The 18760-nt window shown below is 44.2% G+C and overlaps 1 long non-coding RNA gene across 1 annotated transcript; it reads right to left on the bottom strand.

Annotated features, from left to right (window-relative positions):
* Nucleotides 1–7064: 7064 nt before the first annotated feature.
* On the bottom strand, nt 7065–16028 carry LOC148685556 (uncharacterized). The gene is made up of 2 exons (XR_015950116.1): nt 15634–16028; nt 7065–13355 (listed from the first exon to the last, which is right to left on the bottom strand). It is a non-coding gene; the product is annotated as an uncharacterized LOC148685556 (long non-coding RNA).
* Nucleotides 16029–18760: the final 2732 nt, after the last annotated feature.

Below are 18760 nucleotides of genomic sequence, written 5' to 3'. Positions count from 1 at the left end.
AGGGTGGGATGCTATGACTGCATGAAAAGCGATATAGTCGTGTGTCCCCAAATGGAACCCCGAAACTTTTGGCTGCTAATCTATTCCATGCAATGTGATTTTGTAGGGTTTCATCCAGCTCCCGAGAGGCGGCAGCGCAAAGATGAACTCATTCTCATGTAAAATAAAAAAATTCCTTCAGTAGCACCTTAAAGACCAACTAAGTTTTTATTTTGGTATGAGCTTTCGTGTGCATGCACACTTCTTCAGATACACTGAAATAGGAGTCCCCAGGCACTTATGTGGAGAAGGGGTGGGGAGAAGGGGTGGGGAGGGGTGGGGAGGGGAGGGGAGGGGGTATCACTTTCCAGTTGCTGAATTACAAATTATCACAAAGCTCAAAACCATGAAGGGACCTGGTTTGAACAGAGACATTTGATTCTTATCTCATTATACATGATAAAGCGATCTTCAGCCATCTCAACCCTTGCTTTTTCATGCAAAACCATTTGGAGTCGTTTTCAGTCATCAACAGCTATCAGTCAGTCAATCGCCCACTTCCACCACCCTTCTGAGTGATACCCCCTCCCCACCCCTTCTCCACATAAGCGCCTGGGGACTCCTATTTCAGTGTATCTGAAGAAGTGTGCGTGCACACGAAAGCTCATACCAAAATAAAAACTTAGTTGGTCTTTAAGGTGCTACTGAAGGAATTTTTTTATTTTACTTCGACCTAGACCAACACGGCTACCTACCTGTAACCAACTCATTCTCATGGTAAGCAATCATGCAACCGCAACAAGTCCCCTTCCGCCCCCCGTGCTCCTTGGGGTGTCTGGTGTCATTGAGGCCATGTTGGTTTCTTACATACTACAGTTTCATGTGACAGCCCTAACTAGGAAACTATGGATTAAGGTTTCCCTCCAATCTGGGATATAATTTATCCTGGGGCTGAAGGAGAGAGGCAATAAACTATGTTTTATAGCAGGAGTGGCCAACTCCCAAGAGATTGCGATCTACTCACAGAGTTAAAAACTGGCAGTGATCTACTGTACCCTCTTTTTGGGGGTTCAGGTCAAAGTTGTTGAGCTTTCTTTAGGAAGGAGGAAGGCCCATTTTTTGGGGGGGGGGGTTCGGGCCAAAGTTGTTGAGTTTTTCAGGGAGGAGGTAAAATGTTGAGGGTTTTTTTAGGGGAGTCACAGTTGTTCAGCTTCTTTGGGGGGAGCCAATGATCTACCAGTGATCTACCGCAGACGTCCAATGATCTACCGGTAGATCACGATCTACCTGTTGGACATGCCTGTTTTATAGGACTGAGATAATAACATCTGAACCAGACCAAATGTTTAATGTACGGTTGACTCATTGCCTCTTTCTCTTACACGCACGCACGCACGCACGCACACACACACACTGCAAAGTTGTTAAAAGATAATGGAAGGATGATGCAGTAAAATGTATTTTTAATACTGTGTACATTTCACTCTGGCACACTGTAAGAATAATTGGGATGTAAGGTAAACCCCTTGGATACTCGGTAAGCACCAAAAATACTTGGAAGAATCGATGGAATGTTGGCTGGCATGGGGCAGAAACATTCAGTCATAGTCAAACAGTTTGCAATTACCTCGGGGAAACTTCAGAGCTGCACGTTTAAAAAGCTCTACCCTGTTTTAATCTACAATCACTTTGGACTGGTATGCTTTATCTTCTGAAAACACCTACAAAGCCCATTCACCACTGCCTAGCACTTAAAAAAAACACATTTGTCTTGAATCAGCGTAGGATGTTACCTCTGTAAATAGAGAATTCAGACTGGGTTTGTATATAACCCCCCCCCCACCCCGCCCAATATCCTATAAATAATTAGAGAAGGTCTCAAAGCATTTATTACTAAAATGCTTCTTTCATTTGACAAAGGAACCTTTGAGTTTCCATGCTCCTGTTCAGAGGCACTATTTAGATTTCCTTAACTGAGACCTATTCACCCACCCACCCCAGTTCCAACCTAGAACTTTGTTATTTCTGGCTTCATTAAAGATAGTTATCATCAGATAATTTGAGAACAAAGAGTTTTTTTGTGGCTATGGAACTAGGTAGGAATTTAAGTGAGTCACACAGTTTTACAGCATGAGCCAATTAACTTTATATTATCTCTCTCTTTAGATAATGATTTATCTTCTTGGGACGTACTTTTTAACCCACAAATGGCTTCGAGAACAACGTCTATACATGGCAGCCATAATCTGCACACAGGCTTAAGAAGGTTTCAAACAGGATGATCTATCAGAATGTCCCTTGATGAAACCGGGGGGGGGGGGGGAGAATAGTAGATTTGTGAGGGAACTAAAAATAGAAAATGATGAATAAACTTGCAAAAAGCTCGTATGTTTTTAAGAGCTGAGCAGTGTATGCTGAATGGACACTGGCAAAACACATGCCTATGCAATCAGCTACCTCCTGGCTACACGCTAGTTCCTGCACAGAAGGTTTATTATGTTAGGGAATTTTATAGGGGAGGCACCCAAACGAGGCCAATCAAGATTGGCACAAATGCCCTCAAGGGGACCCCGTCTGATCCTACAACACCACTCTAGTATCGCACCAACACGAACCCCTCAAAACCAAGCCCTGTGTAATAAAGGCTCCCTTTCCTACCCTTTCTCTGTTGCCTGAGACTCTATGTAACCATATTTCTTTATCTGAAGAAGTGTGCATGCACACGAAAGCTCATAACAAAATAAAAACTTAGTTGGTCTTTAAGGTGCTACTGAAGGAAATTTTTTTATCATATTTCTTTATGAATGAATACCGTGTATCTTTATTTCTAAATGAAACCCCTTTTGCTACTCTGACCAAGGGCTCTCAGGGATGCAGGGAACAGCCATAATCCTTTAAGCGAGAGGTCAGGTAGCCAGGGTGGTGCTCCTCTGCATATCCGTAATGCATTCAGGTACCATCTCCCGCCATTCCCGACCCTCCGAAGCCAGAGGCAATACACACACCTGGACCCATTGTTTTCCCCCCCCCCCGCCAGGTACTCAAGGATCCCCTCCCAGATACTTACTGGTACTTGCTTATCAATGTCCTGGGACGACGTGCATTGTTACCTTATGTTAATCCTGTTTACCTCCTGTTTACCTGTATGCTAATGCCCCTTGCACCTTCCCCTTTTCTGACGTTTTACCCTGTCACAAGTGATGTATGTATGATGCTTTCGATGTGCATTATGGGATGGTGGTGGGAACTTTTAAAAGTTCTTGCAGCCCTGTTCACGGTGTTCAGTCTGGCATTGAACCTGCTGCGCAGTAATAAACCTTGCTGTTTGCTCCGGATCGTGGCTGGACTCCTTCCTTTTATACTCCGCAACGACCACAGGCCCTTGCCTGATGAGCTGGGTGGCTGAGCATTCTCGCACCCAGAATTTTGCCCTAACAATTATTATTATTATTATTTGTTGTTGTTGTTGTTTAGTCGTTTAGTCGTGTCCGACTCTTCGTGACCCCATGGACCAGAGCACGCCAGGCACTCCTGTCTTGCACTGCCTCCCGCAGTTTGGTCAAACTCATGTTCGTAGCTTCGAGAACACTGTCCAACCATCTTGTCCTCTGTCGTCCCCTTCTCCTAGTGCCCTCAATCTTTCCCAACATCAGGGTCTTTTCCAAGGATTCTTCTCTTCTCATGAGGTGGCCAAAGTATTGGAGCCTCAGCTTCACGATCTGTCCTTCCAGGGAGCACTCAGGGCTGATTTCCTTAAGAATGGATAGGTTTGATCTTCTTGCAGTCCATGGGACTCTCAAGAGTCTCCTCCAGCACCATAATTCAAAAGCATCAATTCTTCGGCGATCAGCCTTCTTTATGGTCCAACTCTCACTTCCATACATCACTACTGGGAAAACCATAGCTTTAACTATACGGACCTTTGTCGGCAAGGTGATGTCTCTGCTTTTTAAGATGCTGTCTAGGTTTGTCATTGCTTTTCTCCCAAGAAGCAGGCGTCTTTTAATTTCGTGACTGCTGTCACCATCTGCAGTGATCAAGGAGCCCAAGAAAGTAAAATCTCTCACTGCCTCCATTTCTTCCCCTTCTATTTGCCAGGAGGTGATGGGACCAGTGGCCATGATCTTGGTTTTTTTGATGTTGAGCTTCAGACCATATTTTGCGCTCTCCTCTTTCACCCTCATTAAAAGGTTCTTTAATTCCTCCTCGCTTTCTGCCATCAAGGTTGTGTCATCTGCATATCTGAGGTTGTTGATATTTCTTCCAGCAATCTTAATTCCGGCTTGGGATTCATCTAGTCCAGCCTTTCGCATGATGAATTCTGCATATAAGTTAAATAAGCAGGGAGACAATATACAACCTTGTCGTACTCCTTTCCCAATTTTGAACCAATCAGTTGTTCCATATCCAGTTCTAACTGTAGCTTCTTGTCCCACATAGAGATTTCTCAGGAGGCAGATGAGGTGATCAGGCACTCCCATTTCTTTAAGAACTTTCCATAGTTTGCTGTGGTCGACACAGTCAAAGGCTTTTGCATAGTCAATGAAGCAGAAGTAGACGTTTTTCTGGAACTCTCTAGCTTTCTCCATAATCCAGCGCATGTTTGCTATTTGGTCTCTGGTTCCTCTGCCCTTTCGAAATCCAGCTTGCACTTCTGGGAGTTCTCGGTCCACATACTGCCTAAGCCTGCCTTGTAGAATTTTAAGCATAACCTTGCTAGCGTGTGAAATGAGCGCAATTGTGCGGTAGTTGCAGCATTCTTTGGCACTGCCCTTCTTTGGAATTGGGATGTAGACTGATCTTCTCCAATCCTCTGGCCATTGCTGAGTTTTCCAAACTTGCTGGCATATTGGGTGTAGCACCTTAACAGCATCATCTTTTAAAATTTTAAACAGTTCAGCTGGAATATCATCACTTCCACTGGCCTTGTTATTAGCAATGCTTTCTAAGGCCCATTTGACTTCACTCTCCAAGATGTCTGGCTCAAGGTCAGCAACCACACTACCTGAGGTGTACGAGACCTCCATATCTTTCTGGTATAATTCCTCTGTGTATTCTTGCCACCTCTTCTTGATGTCTTCTGCTTCTGTTAGGTCCTTACCACTTTTGTCCTTGATTATGGTAATCTTTGTACGAAATGTTCCTTTCATATCTCCAATTTTCTTGAACAGATCTCTGGTTTTCCCCATTCTATTGTTTTCCTCTATTTCTTTGCATTGCTCATTTAAGAAGACCCTCTTGTCTCTCCTTGCTGTTTTTTGGAAATCTGCATTCAGTTTCCTGTATCTTTCCCTATCTCCCTTGCATTTTGCTTGCCTCCTCTCCTCCGCTATTTGTAAGGCCTCGTTGGACAGCCATTTTGCTTTCTTGCATTTCCTTTTCCTTGGGATGGTTTTCATTGCTGCCTCCTGTATAATGTTACGAGCCTCCATCCATAGTTCTTCAGGCACTCTGTCCACCAAATCTAAATCCTTAAACCTGTTCCTCACTTCCACTGTGTATTCATAAGGGATTTGATTCAGATTGTATCTTACTGGCCCAGTGGTTTTTCCTACTTTCTTCAGTTTAAGCTGGAATTTTGCTATAAGAAGCTGATGATCTGAGTTACAGTCAGCTCCAGGTCTTGTTTTTGCTGACTGTATAGAGCTTCTCCATCTTTGGCTGCAGAGAATATAATCAATCTGATTTCGATGCTGTCCATTTGGTGATATCCATGTGTAGAGTCGTCTCTTGTGTTGTTGGAATAGAGTGTTTGTGATGACCAGCTTGTTCTCTTGACAGAACTCTATTAGCCTTTGCCCTGCTTCATTTTGAACTCCAAGGCCAAACTTGCCAGTTGTTCCTTTTATCTCTTGATTCCCTACTTTAGCATTCCAGTCCCCTGTAATGAGAAGAACATCCTTCTTTGGTGTCATTTCTAGAAGGTGTTGTAGGTCTTCATAGAATTGGTCAATTTCACTTTCTTCAGCACCGGTAGTTGGTGCATAAACTTGGATTACTGTGATGTTAAAAGGTCTGCCTTGGATTCGTATCGAGATCATTCTGTCATTTTTGAGATTGCATCCCATTACAGCTTTTGCCACTCTTTTGTTGACTATGAGGGCCACTCCATTTCTGCTACAGGATTCTTGCCCACAGTAGTAGATATGATAGTCATCCGAACTGAATTCGCCCATTCCCTTCCATTTTAGTTCACTGATGCCCAGGATGTCGATATTTATTCTTGTCATCTCATTTTTGACCACATCCAGCTTACCTCCACTCATGGTTCTTACATTCCAGGTTCCTATGCAATATTTTTCTTTACAGCATCGGACTTTCCTTTCGCTTCCAGGCATATCCGCAACTGAGCGTCCTTTCGGCTTTGGCCCAGCCGCTTCATCAGCTCTGAATCTACTTGTACTTGTCCTCCGCTCTTCCTCAGTAGCATGTTGGACGCCTTCCGACCTGAGGGGCTCATCTTCCAGCGTCATAACTTTTATATGCCTGTTGTCTTTGTCCATGGAGTTTTCTTGGCAGGGATACTGGAGTGGCTTGCCAGTTCCTTCTCCAGGTGGATCACGTTTAGTCAAAACTCTCCACTATGACCTGTCCATCTTGGGTGGCCCTGCATGGCATAGCTCATAGCTTCTCTGAGTTATTCAAGCCCCTTCGCCACGACAAGGCATTGATCCATGAAGGGGATTATTATTATTACTTCATTTTATTTGTATTAAATATTTTGTAATACTATTAATTTTTTACAATAACAAAAATAAAAACCAACAAATCGCATAACAGCTCCCATAAATGGCATTTCCAAAATCCCTTGACTTCCCTCCACTCCCGTTCTTGGTTCTTTTGTTTTACGTTTGTTCATGGCCTGCCCATAATAACTTCAGTTCACAGCAATTTCCAATTTTGTACATTATTCTTCGTATTACAAGCGTTTTTCTATTTTTGTTCAAGCAAGCAATTAAACAAACAAATGAAAGTACATATAGCGTTTCCACTTTCTGCTCATAGAGTCTTTTTCACAATTTGTTTACAGTGTTTATGAGCCTCTGTTGCCATTTGCATTATGAAGTTGGGGGGGGGAGGAAAGAGGGGGCGGGTATTGATCTTTCTATTGCATAGTGTCTGTGCAGGGTTTTTGTGTCAGCGTCACATGGGTAGGTGATTCGTTCATTTTTGTTGGCATTGCAAGAGCTTGGAGGGTCCAGAGCTTGGTTGGTTGCGGTGTGGTTTGTTTGTACGTCTGTGTGGAACGGAGCTTGTTGAGTCAGATTAGCCAGACAGTGTTGATTTGTATGCTGTTGCATGTGGTGGCATTGTGATAAAATTAAACCCTTTTGGAATTTGGTTATTGAATAAATTTTAAAAAAATAATAAAATCAAATATTAAGAAATGCCCCGAAAATTTCTTATTGGGGATGGCAGATAAAGAAGTTGATAAACAAGACCAAAAAAAATAAAATAAAAAATCTGGTACGCCACAGCAGCGGCAAGACTGCTAATAGCATCATATTGGAAAAAACAAGAGGTACCAGAAATAAATGAATGGCAGGAAAAATTATTTGGATTTATAGATTTAGCTAGAATGACAAATGTTATAAGAGGAGGTAACAAACAAAAATTTGAACGAAATTGGGAACAATTTGGAAATTATATGAAATTACAATGCCCCACAGTAAAATCTTGGATTCATTTCTAGAGATCGACACTGAAGATAATGTATATAGAAGGAAAAAGGAAAAGAAAGCATAGAATGTAAAGAGAAGCAGTAGTCAAGAAGAAATTAAGGTAACCGAGGTGCAGACAAGGGGAAGTAGCAGAGTGGAGAGATCGATATGTTATATATGTTATATGATTTGATTTGAAATATTGTATATATCATTATTATTGTGTGATATGTTTAGTATGATTTAATTGTGAATTAATTTGATGTATTTTATGTTTTAATCTTAATAAATCTTAATAAAGTTTTTTAAAAAAGAGATTTGTATGCTGTTGATGGAGGGATATGTCATTTTATTCTTGTGCTATGTATGTGATAAAGGAGAACCACACCTGGGTAAAGGCGCCCTCCTTTGCTAGTTTAAGTTTGTTGGTTAACATTGTTTCCCATACAGTCCTGTACCAAGTGGTCTATATTCACTCCTGACGGGTCTTTCCAAAGTCTCGTTCTGATGTTTCTGGCTGCTGAGTGAGTAACATTGTCGGACTGTGCCCTGAATCCCCGCGTCGGCAAGGCGGTGGTCCAAAAGTTTGAGATCAACCATGTCAAAGGCTGCTGACAAATCCCATACAGCTGAAGGCTGGCTGCACGGCTGTGTGGGACACGTCCCTCTTGAAATGACCACAATGCAAGATCTGGACTCCCTCCATGCAGATTGAAGGTGTAAATAGGCAAATAAACCACATTCCTGAAGGTGTAAATAGGTGAATAGGCTATACAGTGGTACCTCAGTTTAAGAACAGCCCTGTTTACGAACTGTTCGGTATATGAACTCTGCAAAACCGGAAGTAGTGTCCCGGTTTGCGAACTTTACCTCAGTCTGTGAATGGAAGCCGAATGGTGGAAGGGCACTGGCAGCGGGAGGCCTCATTAGGGAAAGCTCGCCTCGGTTTAAGAACAGCTTTGGTTTAAGAACAGACTTCAAGGAGTGTCCTTGAAATGTGCTTGGCCCAAGGAGCCACACATCCCTTGCCCTGCAGTGTGCCTTGGAAGCATAGCTACCAAGTCTCCCGTTTCCCCCGGGAAATCCCCATTTTTCCAGCTGTTCCTAGCTGAAAAAATGGATTTTTTTTGTTTTTTCCCAGTTTATTCTGGCGTGACGGCCATTTTGGAACTGGGCGGAGCATGCTCAGAAGCGACTTTTGATTCTGCTCTGCCCAGTTCCAAAATGGCTGCAGCGCTACTTCCGGTCTGCTATTTCCAGCCCGGTCCCTTATTTCTCTGACAGCAACTTGGCAGGTATGCTTGGAAGCTTCCTATGTTGCTCCTATTTTGTGCTGGGGCCCTCTTCCCGTTCCTCCTCTGCTGCACTTGGGCTGGACTTCTGGGAGAATAAGTCATAATTTTTCTCGAAGCCATGCGGAGCCTGCACCATGCGCATGTGTGATCTGACTGAGGCTACACTTCTCACAGCGCATTTTAGCAATGTCTTTGTTGCAAACTGCTGTCAGCTGTATCTGAAGAAGTGTGCATGCACATGAAAGCTTATACCCAGAACAAATTTAAAGAAAAAGGGACCTCTGACTATTAGGTCCAGTCACGGACGACACTGGGGTTGCAAAGCTCATCTCACTCTATTGGCTGAGGGAGCCGGCGTACAGCTTCCGGGTCATGTGGCCAGCATGACTAAGCCGCTTCTGGCGAAACCAGAGCAGCACTCTGAAACGCCGTTTACCTTCCCGCCAGAGCTGTACCTATTTATCTACTTGCACTTTGGTGTGCTTTCAAACTGCTAGGTTGGCAGGAGCTGGGACTGAGCAACGGGAGTGCTGCTGGACAAAACATTATTTTATTTATTTTGACTATGTCAGACCAACACGGCTACCTACCTGAATCTGCCGTCAGCTGGTATAGAATTGGGTGGTGGTGTTAAATGCAACAAACCTTTCACGTACAGAGAGCAGATACAGTGGTACCTCGGTTTAAGTACACAATTGGTTCCGGAAGTCTGTACTTAACCTGAAGCGTACTTAACCTGAAGCGAACTTTCCCATTGAAAGTACTGGAAAGTGGATTAATCCGTTCCAGACGGGTCTGCGGAGTACTCAACCTGAAGCGTACTTAACCTGAAGTATGAGTGTAATTGGTTCTGGAAGTCCGTACTTAACCTGAAGTGTACTTAACCTGATGCGAACTTTCCCATTGAAAGTAATGGAAAGTGGATTAATCCGTTCCAGACAGGTCCGCGGAGTACTTAAACTGAAAGTACTCAAACCGAAGCGTACTTAAACCGAGGAATGACTGTACATTAACAGGTGATCTCCTTCTTTGGTGGACACAATTCACCCAGTTGTAACTACTACAGTATTTCAAAGCGCAGGTCAAAAGTTGAAGGCTTGAACAAATGAAGGAGGGTGGTAGGGAGTCATACTTATCCTTTTGGAGACATGCATGTGTTCCAGGCAACATTTTCGAATGAAAGAGGGCGTTTAATAATACGTTATATTGGGAACACAATTTTAAAAAGCAAATAATAACTCACTGGAGCATGTTTATGCAAGCAAGCTTTCAAGCAAACTTTCAACAGTGAGTTGCATTATGAGCCCATTAGGGAAGAGCAAAGCTGTAAACAACTCGCCCCAGCATTACTTTGGTCGAAGCCAGTAAACAAGTTTTCCTTTGGAATAGAAGCCATGCCACTGTTGAGTTCATGGGCTCATTTGCCTACAGGAGCCCCACAACTCAGAGTACAACTGGAGTTAAGTGACCCTCTAGAGCTGCTGCCACAGGTTTTACTGGCAGCTGGTCCAGTGTATTTAGCATTGTTTGTTGTATGTAGCAAAATGATAGGTAAAGGTAAAGGGGCCCCTGACCATCAGGTCCAGTCGTGTCCGACTCTGGGGTTGCGGCGCTCATCTCGCTCTATAGGCCGAAGGAGCTGGCGTTTGTCCGCAGACAGCTTCTGGGTCATGTGGCCAGCATGACAAAGCTGCTTCTGGCGAACCAGAGCAGCGCACGGAAACGCCGTTTACCTTCCCGCCGTAGCGGCCCCTATTGATCTACTTGCACTTTGACGTTCTTTCGAACTGCTAGGTGGGCAGGAGCTGGGACCGAGCAACAGGAGCTCACCCCGTGGCAGGGATTCGAACCGCCGACCTTCTGATCAGCAAGCCCTAGATTCTGTGGTTTAACCCACAGCACCACCTGGGTCCCTTAGCAAAATGATAGGTTACCATATTTAGATAAGACCCTTGCTGGCACTTTTAACTATGGGAAAAACACCGACCTCCCTTCCTAAGGCATTCTCCCCCACCCACCCAAATAATTTTTATTCATTTTATAATTAACACACACACACAAACAACTAAAACAAGCATGTACAAAATAGAAACATATCCACATAAAACATAAAAAGAAATAATCCATCTTTCTCCATTCTTAATCTTTTCTGCACATTTTAGAGTGACTTCCTCGACTTCCCCCTGGCTGCGGTTCAGTACTAATCATTTTTAGCAATTTCTATATCTTATTTTCGACTCGTACACCATTTATATTAAACTTCCCCCCCAAAAAATTATCTATAAAAATTCTAAACCTACAGTATCTATACACTTCTAAGTCTATTCATAATAATTCTACAATATTTCTTTAAATAAACTTTGGACTTCTTTCAATCTTCTTCCACTGACTCTTCTCCCTTCCCTCTTCTCCCTTCCTAAGGCATTCTGCCACTTTTGTTGGCTTGCGACCAAGCAAACGATAGGACATAACTGGAAATCAAATGAGGGAGGATCAATACAAGAATGGGCATTTACGGTTGGGCATGTTGCCTTACCGACGATGCAAATCGAAGTAACGAGAAAGCAAAAGACTACAGGTGACTTGTATGGTCAGTGGCATGGATTCACTCAATGGACAAAAGATAACCCTAGTACAGGCATCCCCAACCTGCGGCCCTCCAGATGTTTTGGTCTACAGCTCCCATGATCCCTAGCTAAGAGGACCAGTGGCCGGGGAAGATGGGAATTGTAGTCCAAAACATCTGGAGGGCCGAAGTTTGGGGATGCCTGCCCTAGTAATTGGGAAGACTTGGGCTGGATCTAGACCAGGGGTCAGCAAGGTTTCTCTTGCCTGGGCCGGATGTGTGATTTTCAGCACCTGCGTCAACGCAGACACGATTTTCGGCGCTGCTGCTGAAGCAAGTCCCCACACCGCGCTGCGCCCGTTTAGCGCAGCGCAGTGTGCGAGCAGGCAGCTCAGTTCGGGGGCAGCTCGTGGGCCAGTCCAACAACCTCCGCAGACCGCTTCCGGCCCATGGGCCTTAGGTTGCTGACCCCTGATCTAGACACATCAAAAAAGCGTTTCAGGAAAACGCATTGTAAACCTCCAAGTGGGAAATCATGTTGGTGAAGGACATACCTCCACAGCGCCATCTGGTGTCTCAGATAAACAAACAGCTGTACATCACCACTTTTTGTTGTTATTCCATACAGTATTTTCTTATGGAACAAAATTTAAAATAAACACGTGTATGGAAAAAGGGGTATGGAAAAAGATGCACACTTGTTCCTTTGCCTTGTGCTCAGTTTGTGGGTTGGGGTGGATCTCTTTGTTTGTGTTAGGGAATTTTATTGGGGGGGCACCCAAACGAGGCTTCATTTGGGAATCAAGATTGGCACAAATGCCCTCAAGGGGACCCCGTCTGATCCTACAACCCTACTCTAGTATCGCACCAACACGAACCCCTCAAGATCAAGCCCTGTGTAATAAAGGCTCCCTTTCCTACCCTTTCTCTGTCGCCTGAGACTATGTAACCATATTTCTTTATGAATGAATACCGTGTATCTGTATTTCTAAATGAAACCCTCTTTTGCGACTGTGGCCAAGGGCTCTCAGGGATGCAGGGAACAGCCATAATCCTTTAAGCGAGAGGTCACGTAGCCAGGGTGGTGCTCCTCTGCATATCCATAATCCATTCAGGTACCATCTCCTGCCATTCCCGACCCTCCGAAGCCAGAGGCAATACACACACCTGGACCCATTGTTTTTCCCCGCCAGGTACTCAAGGATCCCCTCCCAGATACTTACTGGTACTTGCTTATCAATGTCCTGGGACATCGAGCATTGTTACCTTATATTAATCCTGTTTACCTCCTGTTTACCTGTATGCTAATGCCCCTTGCACCTTCCCCTTTTCTGACGTTTTACCCTGTCACAAGTGATGTATGTATGATGCTTTCGATGGGCATTATGGGATGGTGGTGGGAACTTTTAAAAGTTCTTGCAGCCCTGTTCACGGTGTTCAGTCTGGCATTGAACCTGCTGCGCAGTAAATAAACCTTGCTGTTTGCTCCGGATCGTGGCTGGACTCCTTCCTTTTATACTCCGCAACGACCACAGGCCCTTGCCTGATGAGCTGGGTGGCTGAGCATTCTCACACCCAGAATTTTGCCCTAACAGTTTGCATGTGGCCCAGCACTCTGCTTTCAATAATGCCGAGCCGAATTTCCCCAGGAGCCTAACAGGAGGGCAGCGCACCCTCTGTTTGTTTCATCATTTGGTATAGAGAGGTATGGAGATGTTTCAGCCTGCTGTTCTAGCCAGCAAATACGGTACATAAGAAAACAAATGGTCCCTTAAGGCAGGGGCCCTCGTATAATCCGCAGCTTAAACTGGGGAGGGAAGAGCTGTTGCTGGAATGCACCCTTCGCGAACATAGCTGAAACAACAGAAGAAGAGATAAAGCTTTCCATGAGATGATTTCATTTTAACAAAATGCGTTCTTCTGAGAGCAAGAACTCTCTCCGAATGAAGACATTTGTGAGAGCCAAAACAGACCAAAGGGATATTTTCAAACCTGGCACCTCCTGCATAAACAGCGAGGGAACAGAAATAAATGCAGCTCCTCGATGCAAATGAGTAATTTCAAGTGTATTAAAGAGCAAGGCGCTTCTGCAAACAGCTCCAATCACATCTTAATTAAGGCTGGGGAGGGACTGGGGTGGGTGGGAAGGAGGGGAAGGAATGGTCTAGACTCATTTTGGTGCATCTGAAGTTACAACTCAAACACCAGAGGCTACAACATGGGCTTTGATCAGCATCCAGGGGCCTGCATTCAATTGTGTTTGGGTGATCCCACTTTACAGAGGTGACAGCGCAGAGCCAATCCCGGTCCTCATTAGCATGCGCGGCAAATGGGAGTTCTCTTTTCTCAGGATTGTGACAGATGGTCTCAACCACTCAAACGACTCCTCACTCCTAATCCCCCGCCTCCCGTTTGCTCCAGTGAGTGCAGATATTTGCATTTACTCAACAAGAACCCATTGAAGCGAACCAGTTTGTTTCCATCCGAGAAAGCGCGGCAGGCTGCTGCCCAGTGTGAATCTCAGCATGAAGGAGCTGCTAGCACTTATTCATAGGAAAATAGCTAAACGCACGCACAGGTGCTCCGATATTTTTAAGCAAGTGGGTAATTAATGGCGTGCGCTGGCTTACAAAGTGCTGAAAGTATTATCTTCTTATTAGCTCCAGTGGCTAAAAAGATGGGAGTTCTACCGTTCTTTTAAACAGGCTTTTGTACCAGAAAAAAAAAGTGATTGGATTTTGAGAGCCAGAATATGCTCTATTCCAAACAACTGGAAAGTGTGTACAGTGGAACATCGGTTTATGAACACCTCGGTTTACGAATTTTTGGTTTACGAACGCCGCGGACCCATCTGGAATGGATTATTCACTTTCCATTACTTTCAATGGGAAAGTTCGCTTCAGTTTATGAACACTTCAGTTTATGAACAGACTTCCAGAACCAATTGTGTTCATAAACCGAGGTACCACTGTACAATGAAAGTGTGTTCATACCCAGAGCTATTCCGCCTGGCCTTCATTTTGAATTAGCTTGATCCTCTATTCACCTTCCCCTTCTATGACGAAACCCTTTCTGGTACCCCGCATTTAAATCCTTCCCTGGTCTCCTTGCTGGCCCTAGTAGGACCAACTTGGCCTGTTAGCCCTGGTGATCATTTGATGTCTACTGACTGGGTCTTCGTGTTCCCCCCCCAAAAAATGACCCCTGATTTTTTGAATTTTCTTGATATTGATGCTGCATTTTATGTTGCATTCTATGCTGTTTTATGCTGTTTTTAAGTCGCATTTTAATCAATGTTTTATATTTGCTGTTAGCCGCCCTGAGCCCGGTTTTTAAACTGGGAAGGACAGGGTATAAATAAAATATTATTATTATTATAATTATTATTACAAATAATCAAAAGTTTGAAAATGGGGTTGGGTGGGCACTTCATAAAGACCCCTCATCCTAAAGGTTTGTGTATGAGGAATGTTCCATCAGGCTGGATATATTAGCCCTGAGAGCCCATCTTGTGTAGGGAAAAAGGCACCAACCTAGGGCTTGTCCACTCTACTGCTTGACCCGCCGAGAAAACCCATTGTTTACCACTGAATCAGAACAAATGCCAATCGGTTTTTCTGTGGCTTGATAGGTGCTTGTTCTGATTCAGTTGGGACAAGTGGGAAACCTCTCGGATCTGTGCTTATTCTAGGCATGGGACAAGTGTGGGCAAGCCCTTAGAAATATAATCTTGCGTTCATACCCGTGATGGCCTGTTTAATGCCCCCGGCACCTGTGAGTCAATATTCCGCCTCAGAAATGTTTTGTGTCATTACGACCATCAGCTACCGCAGAGTGGGCCATGTGTAAGAAGGGAAGATGGGGAACATGGCAGCAGTCAGTGACAGCTTTATAACCCACAATACAATGGCTGGAGAGAGACGATCCTAACATAGGCTGCTCCAACACCCGCCTCCTGCCCTCACTTGTCCCCCCAGTGCAGCAGCTTTGCAGAATAAGCCGGTAGATCTCCCACAAAGGTCCTAGCTGAGATGCCCAGACAGACATGTGCCATTGTCCTGTGTGCTCCAAGCGAAAGCTTCTACTTAGCAAAACAAAAAAAGCATTTTATAATCAACTTATTGTACCTCACCAGGACTGAAGGCGGGTTCTGTTGCCTAATGGGAAGGCGACCCCTGCGTCCTCTGGGGTTTTCTATTGGGTGTAATAGAGATATTTTGCGGTTCATGTCCAAGCCTGACATCTTCATTGTCTTCGCTGGAGGTTGATGCACTCCCGAAAGCAAATTATTTCTTCTGGGATTAAAAACGAAACGAAACGTTCCAAATACCCATTTTACTGTGAACAAACACAAGTCTGTTTTGAAAGAGTGAAAGTTGGGAGGGAAAAAAAAGAAATTCACATGGTTGTCTATTTAAGTGGTCTTTGGTGCATTTTCAAAATGCATAGATGTCATCAAAGGGGATTTGTACAAAAGAACTTTAGGTTGTTTTTAGAAAACGTGCCGCTCTACCCTAGCTCCAAAGTGCTCAGTGTTTGCACAGCACTGATATATCACAGACTTTAGATCCTACGGTAGACTTCAGCTGATAAACCAAACCCAGGCTTTGATGCCAGAATCCATTCGAACATTCCTTATTAACTATTTCTGCACCACAGTCTGTAAAAAGAGGGTTTTTCTTTTTGTTGTGTTTTGAAGACAGTGTGTCTGCTCCTTCTGCCTTGTAAAGAGGGAGTGGGTGGGAAAGAAGAACCTTTATGATGAGAAACAAAATAATTATCAAAATGTCCCTTTAAAGTTATTGACATTGGGTTGCATCCAGATGGGCAGAGTAATCCTAACCCCAGCCAGGGAGCAATGGGGAGCAGCAAAGCAGTGGGTTGTCTGCTGCACCCCAGAAATGTAGTATAAACAGCAACAATTGGGAAACACTGGTCTCTGAGTGCTCCAGTTGGAGAACAGCCTTTACCAAAGGTGTCGTGGGCTTTGAAGACATTCGAACTCAGGACGCAAGGGAGAAACGTGCTAAGAGGAAGGCACGCTTGGCAAATCCACACCGTGATCAACTCCTGCCTGGGAACCAATGTTTCCACTGTGGAAGGATGTGTGGGTCCAGAATTGGCCTCCACAGTCACTTACAGACTCACTGTTAAAACCGTGTTTATGGAAGACAATCTTACTCGGCTACGAGTGATTGAAGAAGAAGAAGAAGAAGAAGAGGAGGAGGAGGAGGAGGAGGAGGAGGAGGAGGAGGAGGACATCTCCCCGACATGGAATCCAGAACATCCTGCTCTTGAATGATATCCTACACACCGTATCCCAAGTCAGCTGTAGTAAAACTATATTATACTTTCTATTTATGATAGCATATCAAAAGAAAAATTGCTGCCAATGTCTAGACTGGAATTCCCCCCCCCCCGAAGTTCAAAAAGAACTTTATTGAAATTCAGAGTAAGTCTGCATTTAAAAGAACGTGTTTGGTCTCTTGGTGGTGAAGCGTGGCTTATGTTGGCGACGCAGAACTCTATGTGGCAGAGGGAACTTGATTTCGGAATCACGGAACTGCTTGACGGCTGGTCTGCGGCACTTGCTAGCAGCAATCTCTGCAACCTTCATGATCTGAATTGAGTGAGCACGAGCTCTAGGACGGGCTCCCGTATCGCGATCACTGTGTAACAGCTCCTCCAGCAGTTGTCAAATCCCCGTACTCCCTGTACATCTTACGAGTTCCACTACGAGAATCATAGCGCAGCCAGATACCGAAAATTTTCACCTTCAACGGAGACTTCTCAAAAACCTGTCCACAGTGCACAATTTCCCCCGAAGATTTCTTCAGCTTTTTCAGCTGAGAGACAAAGTATTGGAAACGGGACTTTGCAACAAACGGGATTTGGTTCACCTCGCTGTGGGTTAAACCACAGAGTCTAGGACTTGCTGATCAGAAGGTCGGTGGTTCGAATCCCTGCAACGGGGTGAGCTCCTGTTGTTCAGTCCCAGCTCCTGCCCACCTAGCAGTTCGAAAGCACATCAAAGTGCAAGTAGATAAATAGGGACCGCTCCGGCGGGAAGGTAAACGGCGTTTCCGTGTGCTGCTCTGGTTCGCCAGAAGCAGCTTTGTCATGCTGGCCACATGACCTGGAAGCTGTCTGTGGACAAACGCTGGCTCCCGCGGCCTATAGAGCGAGATGAGCGCCGCAACCCCAGAGTCGGACACGACTGGACCTGATGGTCAGGGGCCCCTTTACCTTTACCTATATTTGATTTAATACAAATAACACAGAAAGAAGGAAAGAAGAAACTAGTAAGTTGTAACAAATGTTTAATGATGTAGTAGCAATAATGTATATGTGCATAAGATTGTATAACATAATAATAATAATAATAATAATAATAATAATAATAATAATAATAAAGAAAGATAGGTCAGGATGTAGATATAACAAACCAGTTTGTTTCTCTTGTATTGGTTGATTAGGAGATATTCCCCTTCAATCCTGTACTGTCATTTTAGTGATGCAACACAGATGAAAAAGATGTCTTTGACAGGGAGTTTAGAATAGGCGTGTTGTGGTAAAAGCTAAACATTTCTGTGATGTTTATATGGACAACCTTTATTTGATCTTGGAGTATTGCTTTTAGTCCAGTGAAACTTTTAATGAGTCTATTAAACCCTCTGGCGTGTTCAAGAATTAAGCAGGGGAAATGGGCGTTTTCTCTCTCCCTCTTTTAAATTAAAATGGTTATACGTACTGGAGAATCTGACGCTGATTTAACTTAATCTCACAGCTGCACCAATCCTGCATGTGTTTAGAACTTTAATCCAACAGCAGGAAATGTGTGGCGCAAATCAGAGGAAAGTGAAAGGAGATTCAAATTATACACGTTCAGCGCCGTTTTTACTGAGTCATCGTAGGCGGTGTTACGTTACAGTACTTCCCTCGAGATAATGTTTTTATCTTGGTATTCTGGTTTTTCAGGTATACGTCCAACAATGTTTATAGTCAAGAACATTGCAGTTGCTCTGTATGTTTAATACCGGGGAACAGAACAGCTACTAGTGAAGCAATGTAGGAGCCTTTAACTGCTACCCCTTGTCAAACATTGCAAGCCCTGTGCCTCTAATTCACATCGCTAAATTCTTCCAAACAGTTGTGGTGTGGAAAGATGATCATATATGAAAAGCTTAGCATGAGTCCTTGCCCATGGACCTAGAGAAGCAGAGTTGTGGGAGGTGGCCCGGGGAACAATGTTGGCTTGC

This window comes from Zootoca vivipara, chromosome 5 (assembly GCF_965207765.1).
Source record: "Zootoca vivipara chromosome 5, rZooViv2.hap1.1, whole genome shotgun sequence".
Classification (NCBI taxonomy): domain Eukaryota; kingdom Metazoa; phylum Chordata; class Lepidosauria; order Squamata; family Lacertidae; genus Zootoca; species Zootoca vivipara.
The sequence above is the reverse complement of the archived record's forward strand: the minus strand, read 5'-3'. Positions and strand labels throughout refer to the sequence as shown.